Source organism: Panthera onca (assembly GCF_046562875.1).
Source record: "Panthera onca isolate mPanOnc1 chromosome Y unlocalized genomic scaffold, mPanOnc1 haplotype 2 h2.ChrY_unloc_3, whole genome shotgun sequence".
In the NCBI taxonomy this organism is placed as follows: domain Eukaryota; kingdom Metazoa; phylum Chordata; class Mammalia; order Carnivora; family Felidae; genus Panthera; species Panthera onca.
This window is the reverse complement of record NW_027675866.1, coordinates 179,310-187,258: the sequence shown is the minus strand read 5'-3', so window position 1 is coordinate 187,258 and position 7,949 is coordinate 179,310.

Genomic DNA, 7,949 nt, shown 5'->3' with positions numbered 1-7,949 from the left:
CTGCAGGAAGGCTGGGCCGGCTCAGGCACAGAGGAGAGCCCTGGGGCCAGCACGCTGGCCCGACGGGATTGCTCTCTGGCTGCGCTGTCCTGCGTCTGAGTCTCTGGACTTTGGTCACAAGAATCTTGTAGGAGAGAAGCACGCGGGTTTGGCATGCTGCACTCAACCTCTAGAAATAGCACGCACACACACGGCTCTCAACACATGTTCCTGCAAGGAGTCATAAATTCATAAGCACATTTAATTGTTCAACAACAAGGCGTACACTTGTCTAAGGGCAAAATTCTGAAAAATGCATCGAGCAGGGGAAAATCACCAACAAAAATTGAACTTAAAGTCCCATGACTAAGTATTTATGTAGGGTGTTCCGTTCAATCACAGTTGACCATGTCTGAAAACAGCCAGATGGTGCAGCAGGCATGGGAGAGTTGGCCATGGGTCAGCCCAAGCTGGGCCCGTGGACCCAGGCCATGTCTATGAGCAGGCGACTCAGGCAGATACAGTGGCTCCTTGGACTGTGGTTTCACAAGAGGAGCTGAGGGGCTGTGTGCACAGCGTCTGGCACCAACTGAGGACTCAGTGTACCCCAGACGTTGTAACTCTTATTACTGGAGTTTTTATTTTACTTTTTTACTTCATTTTACTTAATTATTTTATTTTACTTTATGTATGTATGTATGTATGTATGTATGTATGTATGTATGTATGTATGTATTTGAGAGAGGGAGAGAGAGCACACAGGCATGTGAGCAGGGGAGGGGCAGAGAGAGAGAGAGGGAATCCCAGGCAGGATTCACGCTAAGCGTAACGCCCCACACGGACTCCGTGTCACAACCACGAGACCACGACCTGAGCTGAAATCAAGAGTCAGACGCTTAGCCTAATGAGCCACCCAGGGGCCACCCCTATGATTGTATTTAGGAGCACTAATGCCATTTGTTCCTCCTGAAAAAATTGCCGTTCTTAATTCTATTGTGTACTCTCAAGTGAGATAAACATATTAACTGATTGCTGTCGCATGTTCCACGCCTGACACCCTAGTGAACGGCAAACACATCTCCATTCAGTAACGGCCTTAAAAGAACCAGACCTGGTTTCGCAAAAAGATGTATCTTTGCAATCAACAGACCTGCCGTTCATTCCTGCAGCCATCAGGAGGCTCTCAGCTGTTGGCACACATCCACCAAAAATGCAGAGGGGTGGGTGCGTGACCTTGAATATTCACATGAGAACAACAGGTGTCTGTGAACACGTGCTGAGAGCAAAGAGCACATTTAGGGACATTTCGCTTGGAGTGGGACCCCTGGCTCTCACACCTACTCCCCTGGAAGAAAATTTACTGAGAAAGAAATGGAGGCAGCATGACAGCGGCTCAGACTGGAGCCCCCCACCATCTGTGCAAAGACCTAAGCGTGTGGTGCAGACCCCATGCCTTTTCTCTCTGGCTGTTTTGAGATAAATATCCTGAAAAAGCATAACTGTTGACTGAGCTTGATTCAGTCATTATGGAAAGAAAAGTCCGAACTAATAAGCAAAGAGAAAGCACTCAGAGGTTTGGCGGTTGGTGAGCGTTTGGCTCACCACCTGTCCCCAACCCCAGTGCTGGGCATTATCCCACTATTGCTGCTGCGACTTTGATCCCCAATGAGCAAGGGCCAGGCCTGGGTCTCAGAAGCATCTGAGGTCCCTGATGGGAGACAAGTGATGGTAAGACCATAGCTGTGAGCCAGCCCTTCCTGCACAAGGTGCTTTGCAGAGTGATTCTGTTTGCCTCTGCGATGGTCTGGATGTACGTATCACAAAAATTCATGTGTTGAAACATAATTCCCAATGTGCTGGTCTTAGAAGGTGAGCTTTGGGGGACACCTGTGTGGCTCAGTCAGTTAAGCGTCTGACTTCAGCTGAGGTCATGTTCTTGAGGTTTGTGAGTTCGAGCCCTGCATCGAACTGTGTGCTGAGAGCTCAGAGCCTGGAGCCTGCTTCAGATTCTGTCTCCCTCACTGTCTGCCCCTCCCCTGCTTGTGCTCTGTCTCTTTCTGTCTCTACCCAAAATAATTACATATTAAAAACAAATTTGAAAAGAAAGTGATGGCACCTGAGTGGCTCAGTCGGTTAAGCATCCAACTTCGGCTCAGGTCATGATCTCATGGTTTATGGGTTCGAGCCCCTCATCGGGATCTGTGCTGACAGGTCATAGCCTGGGGCCTGCTTCGGATTCTGTGTCTCCCTCTCTCTGCCCCTCCCCTGCTTACTCTCTGTCTCTCTGTCTCTCTCTGTCTCTCTCTGTTTCTCTCTGTGTCTCTCTCTGTCTCTCTCTCTCTCAAAAATAAACCTAAAAAATAATAATTAAAAAAAAAAGAAGGTGAGCCTCCGGGAGGTGATTAGTCATGAGAGTAGGGCTGTCATGAATGGGTCCAGTGCGCTTCCTTATAAAAGAGACCTCAGAGAGTTCCTTCCCCCCCTCTGCCATGTCAGGACACAGTACAAGACTCTTGGAGCCAGGAAGACTCTCCCAAACAGTACACTGGTACTATGATCTGAGTTTCCCAGTGTCCAGAACTGTGAGAGATACACTTTCTGTTGTTTGTAAGCTGTCTAGTCTAGGTGTTTTTTTGTTATAGCAGCCCGAAGGGACTAAGACAGCATCATTTCTTTTGTTTTTCATGTTATTTATTTTTTTAGAGAGAGAGAGGGAAAGGGGTCAGGGGAGGGGCAGAGAGAGAGAGAGGGAGACACGGAATCCGAAGCAGGTTCCAGGCTTCGAGCTGTCAGCACAGAGCCCGACGCGGGGCTCGAACTCATGAACCGTGAGATCATGACCTGAGCCGAAGTCGGATGCTCAACCGACTGAGCCACCCAGGCGCCCAAGAGAACATCACTTCTAATTTTATCTTCATAATAATTTATAAGGTTGAAAACACCTTCACCCCATTTCACAGATGTGCAAATGAGGCCCAGTGGAGCTCTGGTGCTCCACACAGCACAGGTGATGTGGGTTAGCATTTCAGCCTCTGGAATTTTCTCTCCTTCTGTTGGGTTGAGATCTTCATTTGCAAACTTTCACCATGATCCAGGCGCCTCAATTGGAAGCACTGTGCAAATGCCTGCCCTATCCCAGTGGACAGACCGTTAGGCGGCCAGACGTGGTGCCCCGAACCTGCGGTATTCCCTGTAGTACCTGTCACGTCCCTCACGTGTTCTTCCCCTGGCCTGGCTGTGAGTCTCCTCAACATTTCAGTTGTTTTCAAAGCACCTCCAGTTGAGGGAACGTCCCTCTGCAAAGTTCAGTGCCTGGCACCCAATGCCACACTGCTACCTGCTTTTAAAACACCTCAGTTACGCTTACAATGATCACTTCTATTAACTTTGTCGCTAGAGTTCTCGAATGCAGCCTCAGTTTGGGCCAGCTGTGTCAGGAGCCAACAAGTGAGTAGTGAGTACACTTACTGGTGTGTGGACTCCACACAGGTCACAAGGAAATCTTGTTTGTTGGTGGGTTCGCAAGGAGCTGGGAGTGTCTCCTGTGTACCAGGCACTTTGCTGGGTGTCGTGATGTAATGCTGAGCAGTCTCCAGGGCAGAAGCAAGTGAAACAGGCCAGTCTGTGTGAAATTGTCACCGTGTGTGTGCTGCAGACGAGAGGGTACCGTGCGTAACGGGAGCGTGAAGAGGTAAGCCTAGCCTGGCCTGGCCTAGATGGGGGTGGTGGCTGCTAAGGGAACATTTCCCCAAAGGGGATGACGTTTTACATGAGAGAAGACAAATGAAAAGGAAGTGATATGGGGGGAGGGGTGGAGAGTGGTAGGAGAGATTATTCCAGGAAGAGGGTCTGGCATGTGCCGAGGTCCTGAGGTAGCAAGGGGCTTCCTGGGTAGGGCAGGTGGACAAGGAGAATGTCCACATTTGGAGAGTGAGTCTGTGCAGAGACAGGGCTGGAAGAGCTGGGGAGGGCAGCCATGCAGGCAGGGGCTGGTAGGCTGTGGCGAGGGTGCTGGGTTTTACATTGACTGAAGCAGGAAGTCCCTGAAGGATTGTAGGCTGAGGGGTAAGCTGACGAGCTGGCTTTTGTACAGTGGCCACGTCCACAGACTGACTCCAGAGTGCAGACTTGCAGCCACTTAGCCTCTCTTGCACAGGAAGGAGAGCCTCCTCCAGCTCCCTCTGTCTTACACTTGGAAATCACACACATACACACGCATGCACACACACACACACACACACACACACACACACACACACACACACAGGCTGCCTCCAGCTCAGGCTAAAAGAGGAAGGTGCTGTTTGGACCTGAGTCTGCATTCTTTAAAAATGGGCGTTTGAGAGGAAGCGTGGTGCCGAATGCAACAATGCTTATGGCGAACAGCGAGTGCTCCGGATACGGCCAAGGGTATTTGATATCAGCTATTTCTCTGAAGTGTGAAGAGCCTCATGCTACAGCCATACACCCCTTCCCCACCAGCACCCCATGCCAGGGAAAGGCCAGGGCTCAGGTGAGTGGACGGTGGACAGAAAGCGTGACCTCACAGCCTGACCAGAGAGAGACGGAGTGCGTGGGCCTGGGGGAGGCTTGAGGGGGGTGCCCGCTGCCCGCTTGTGGGGAACCAGCCTTTCACAGGAGAGAATTTGGGGCTCAGAGCCTTCCTGTTTGGGGTGGAATAAATACAGGGAGTCCCAGGCCAACCTTCCAAGGGCATCGCATGGCCCATTTTTATGCTTATTCGTCATACTCATAGCGGTGCTGTGATTATTTATTTAATTCTGATGTGTAAAACCAGCAATCAATGAGGCTACAAACGGTGAAATGTAACAAGCTTCCATTCCGACGGCACCTGCTGGAGCCGGAAAGCAGGTTCCGGTGGAACAGCTCTCGGTGGGCAGAATCCAGGATGTGCGGGGGCATCACCTGGTTTGTGTGTCTGCTGTGCAGGGCTTGTGGCAGACACAGCGAGCCTGGCGACATGATGGTAGCCGTGACCCCGCACTCAGGCCTGTAAACTGCTCTGTCCCAGGCAAGGGACAGGGGCCTGGGGTGCAAAGGGTGCAAAGGGTCCAGGGTCACGGGGATGGAAGGCAGGGGAGGCGGGTCTCGAATCCAACTCTGGGTCTCAGCCTGTGGGATTATGGTCCACATTCCTGTCTTGAATATGCTCTTTCCAGGCCACGTGGAGAAGAGAGGTGACGCCAGTAGCGGGTATCAGGAAGCTAGAGGCGAAACCACCCAGATGCTCTGTCCACTGAGCACACGGGGCAGAGCACCTGCTGAGTCAGCAGCTCCTGACTGTTCACATGGGGCGTTTATTCCACTGTAAACACAATTTAAAATGTCCATTCTTTTAAGATACTGCCATAGACTGTGTCCCCCAAATTTAAATGTTGAAACCTAATCCCCAGGGGGATGGTATTGGGAGGTGGGGCCTTTGGGAGGAGATCAGGTCATGGGGGTGAAGCCTCACGGATGGGGTCCGTGCCCCAAAGAAGAGAGCCAGAGAGCTCCCCTCCACCATGTGGGGACCCGGTGAAGAGACAGCCACCGTGAACCGGGAAGTAGGTCCCACCAAACCCCGGATCTGCAGGCGCCACGGGAGCTGTAAGAAACTATGGTTCCTCAGCCCCTAGTCTGTGGTCTTCTGTTACAGTCGCCCAGTCTCAGACGGATACTTGGTTCTGCTGCTTGAAGTCACTCAAGTTTGCCTGGTGATCAGACTTGGAGAAAGCAGCATGGAGGTGTTTGGGGCTAACGTGAGGAGAGCGCATTTGTAAGAGGGTTGGAAGATGCTGTTTCTTATTCACTTCCATAGCAAGAGCCAGATGAAATTGTAGTTGCTTCCTGTAGCCAAAGTAACAGATACCATGTTTGATGGCTTCAGAAGCAGAAACTCTCTCTCTCTGCCTCTCTCTCTCTCTCTCTCTCTCTCTCTCTCTCTCTCTCTCTCTCTCTCGAAGTTCTGAAGCCCAGGCATCCACAATCAGGCTGTGGGCATGGCTGGGCTCCCTCCAGAGGCTCTAGTGGAACATACTTTTGCCTCTTCCACTTCCAGTGGCTCCAACCATCCTCGGCTTGTGGCGTCACTCTGACCTCTGCCTCCTCTTCACATCACCTCCCCTGTACATCATCTCCTCTTTGGTCTTTTATAAGGACACCACTGTGTCACATCTGGTATGAGCTCATCTCGAGATGCTTCACATAACTCCATCTGCAAAGACCCTTTTCCAGAAGTGACATTCACAGCTTCCAGGATGCAAATGTAATTGGGGGTGAGGGGACACTGTTCACCCTCTGCAGAGAGCCTTCAGTCAAAGCTCTCAGCACAATGCCTGGCACCACTGAGTGCTCAAGGAATATTATCTGTTCCTGTATGGTAACTATTGTTTCCTGGGAGACGGTTTGGGAAGCCCTCTGGCCCTTTGGTTAAAACAGAACAGATGGAAAGGAGAGTCTTCATGACGGGGCAGGTGAGAAAGGGCCAGGGGCACTGTCACCGGGCCTGCCAAGTGAACACGGGGCTCCCTGCCTCAGTCCCCTCAGCCTGGGTTGAACTTTTCTCTTGGCATCTGCATTGTGGGTTTCTCGGGAGCAGAAGTTTTCCGGGTGGAGTATGCTTTCCCTCTGGAGAGGCTCGGCTGTCCTGCCCCTGGCCAGCGTGCTCCTGCAGCACCGAGTCTCAGAGCTAACCGCCACCTGCTGTCAGCAGAGAGGTGGGCGGAGCCCAGGAGGATTGTACCAGGGGATGAACGCACCACTGGTCTCCTCTATCATCTGCGGCCTCAGTGGAGCTGCTCGGATGCCAGACTGGAGGAAGCAGGAGAATCTTCCTCTCTTCCCAGGGGATGAACCCATGCACCTGACCTGGGACGTTCGGCTGCCAGAGCACCAGGACTGAGGGGCTCGGAGCTCCTTGCTTGAGGCTGGGGCTCTCGGACAGGTCTCTGTCCCGAGCCCTACACAGCGGCCCCCTCACCCCCGCCTGACCTCTCTGACCCCATGGGTGGCCCGCAGGCACTCATGCCCTTCCATGTTCTCTTGCCTTCTGGGGATCACGGGCCCACTTTATGCCAGGTGAGATGGTAGGTGGACGCTGCAGCCTTGGAGGGAGCACTGGCCAGAGAAAAGCCATCTGTCTGTGTCTGCCCCCATTTACCGATTTGTGGGATGAAGATATCCTGTCCAGGCGGTGACCGTTGAACACCTGCAGGCTGCAAGCCACCTCCCCCTGCGGTCCTCAGGTGCGTCTCCGGCTCTGGCCTTGTGTGTGCGCTAAGAGCCAATTACGTCTGTTCCCACATCTGTTTATGCCAATTGCACCAGTTCGTGTAATTACATCACGTGACTAAATATTACATAAAACAATGGCATTTCAGTGCGAAAAGGAAGAAGGCGTTTGTTTCTATAAAAACAGTCGAATTTTTGGAAAGACTTAAAATGGGCAAGGTAGTAACATTTTTCTTTCAAATTCAGTTTCCATGAATCTGCAATAAAGGATTGAAGGAAGGAGTCACAATTCTGACTGATGGTGATACCTGCAGGCGCTTCAAATTGCCTGCCTCCTCACAGCACGTTTGGTGGGTGGGATGTGCGCTGCGGGCATGGTAGCTGTGAGCCAGAAACCAGAGGGCAGAAGGGGGGTGTTTTCCCAGTGGTGACCAGACAGTAAGTGAGCATATGTCTAAGCGTTTTGTGTTGAGATGTTTAAGGCATCATCGGTGGTAATGACTGTCCACTTCACAAGACTGAGCCTGTGTGGCTCAGTCAGTTTAGCATCTGACTCTTCTTAACTTTGGCTCAGGTCATGATCCCAGGACTGTGAAATCGAGACCTGTGTCAGGCTCTGCCCTTACTGTGGATCCTGCTTGGGATTCTCTCTCTCTCTCTCTCTCTCTCTCTCTCTCTCTCTCTCTCTCTCTTTCTCTCTGTCCCTCTCCCCTCCTTCTCCCTCCCTCTCTCTCCCT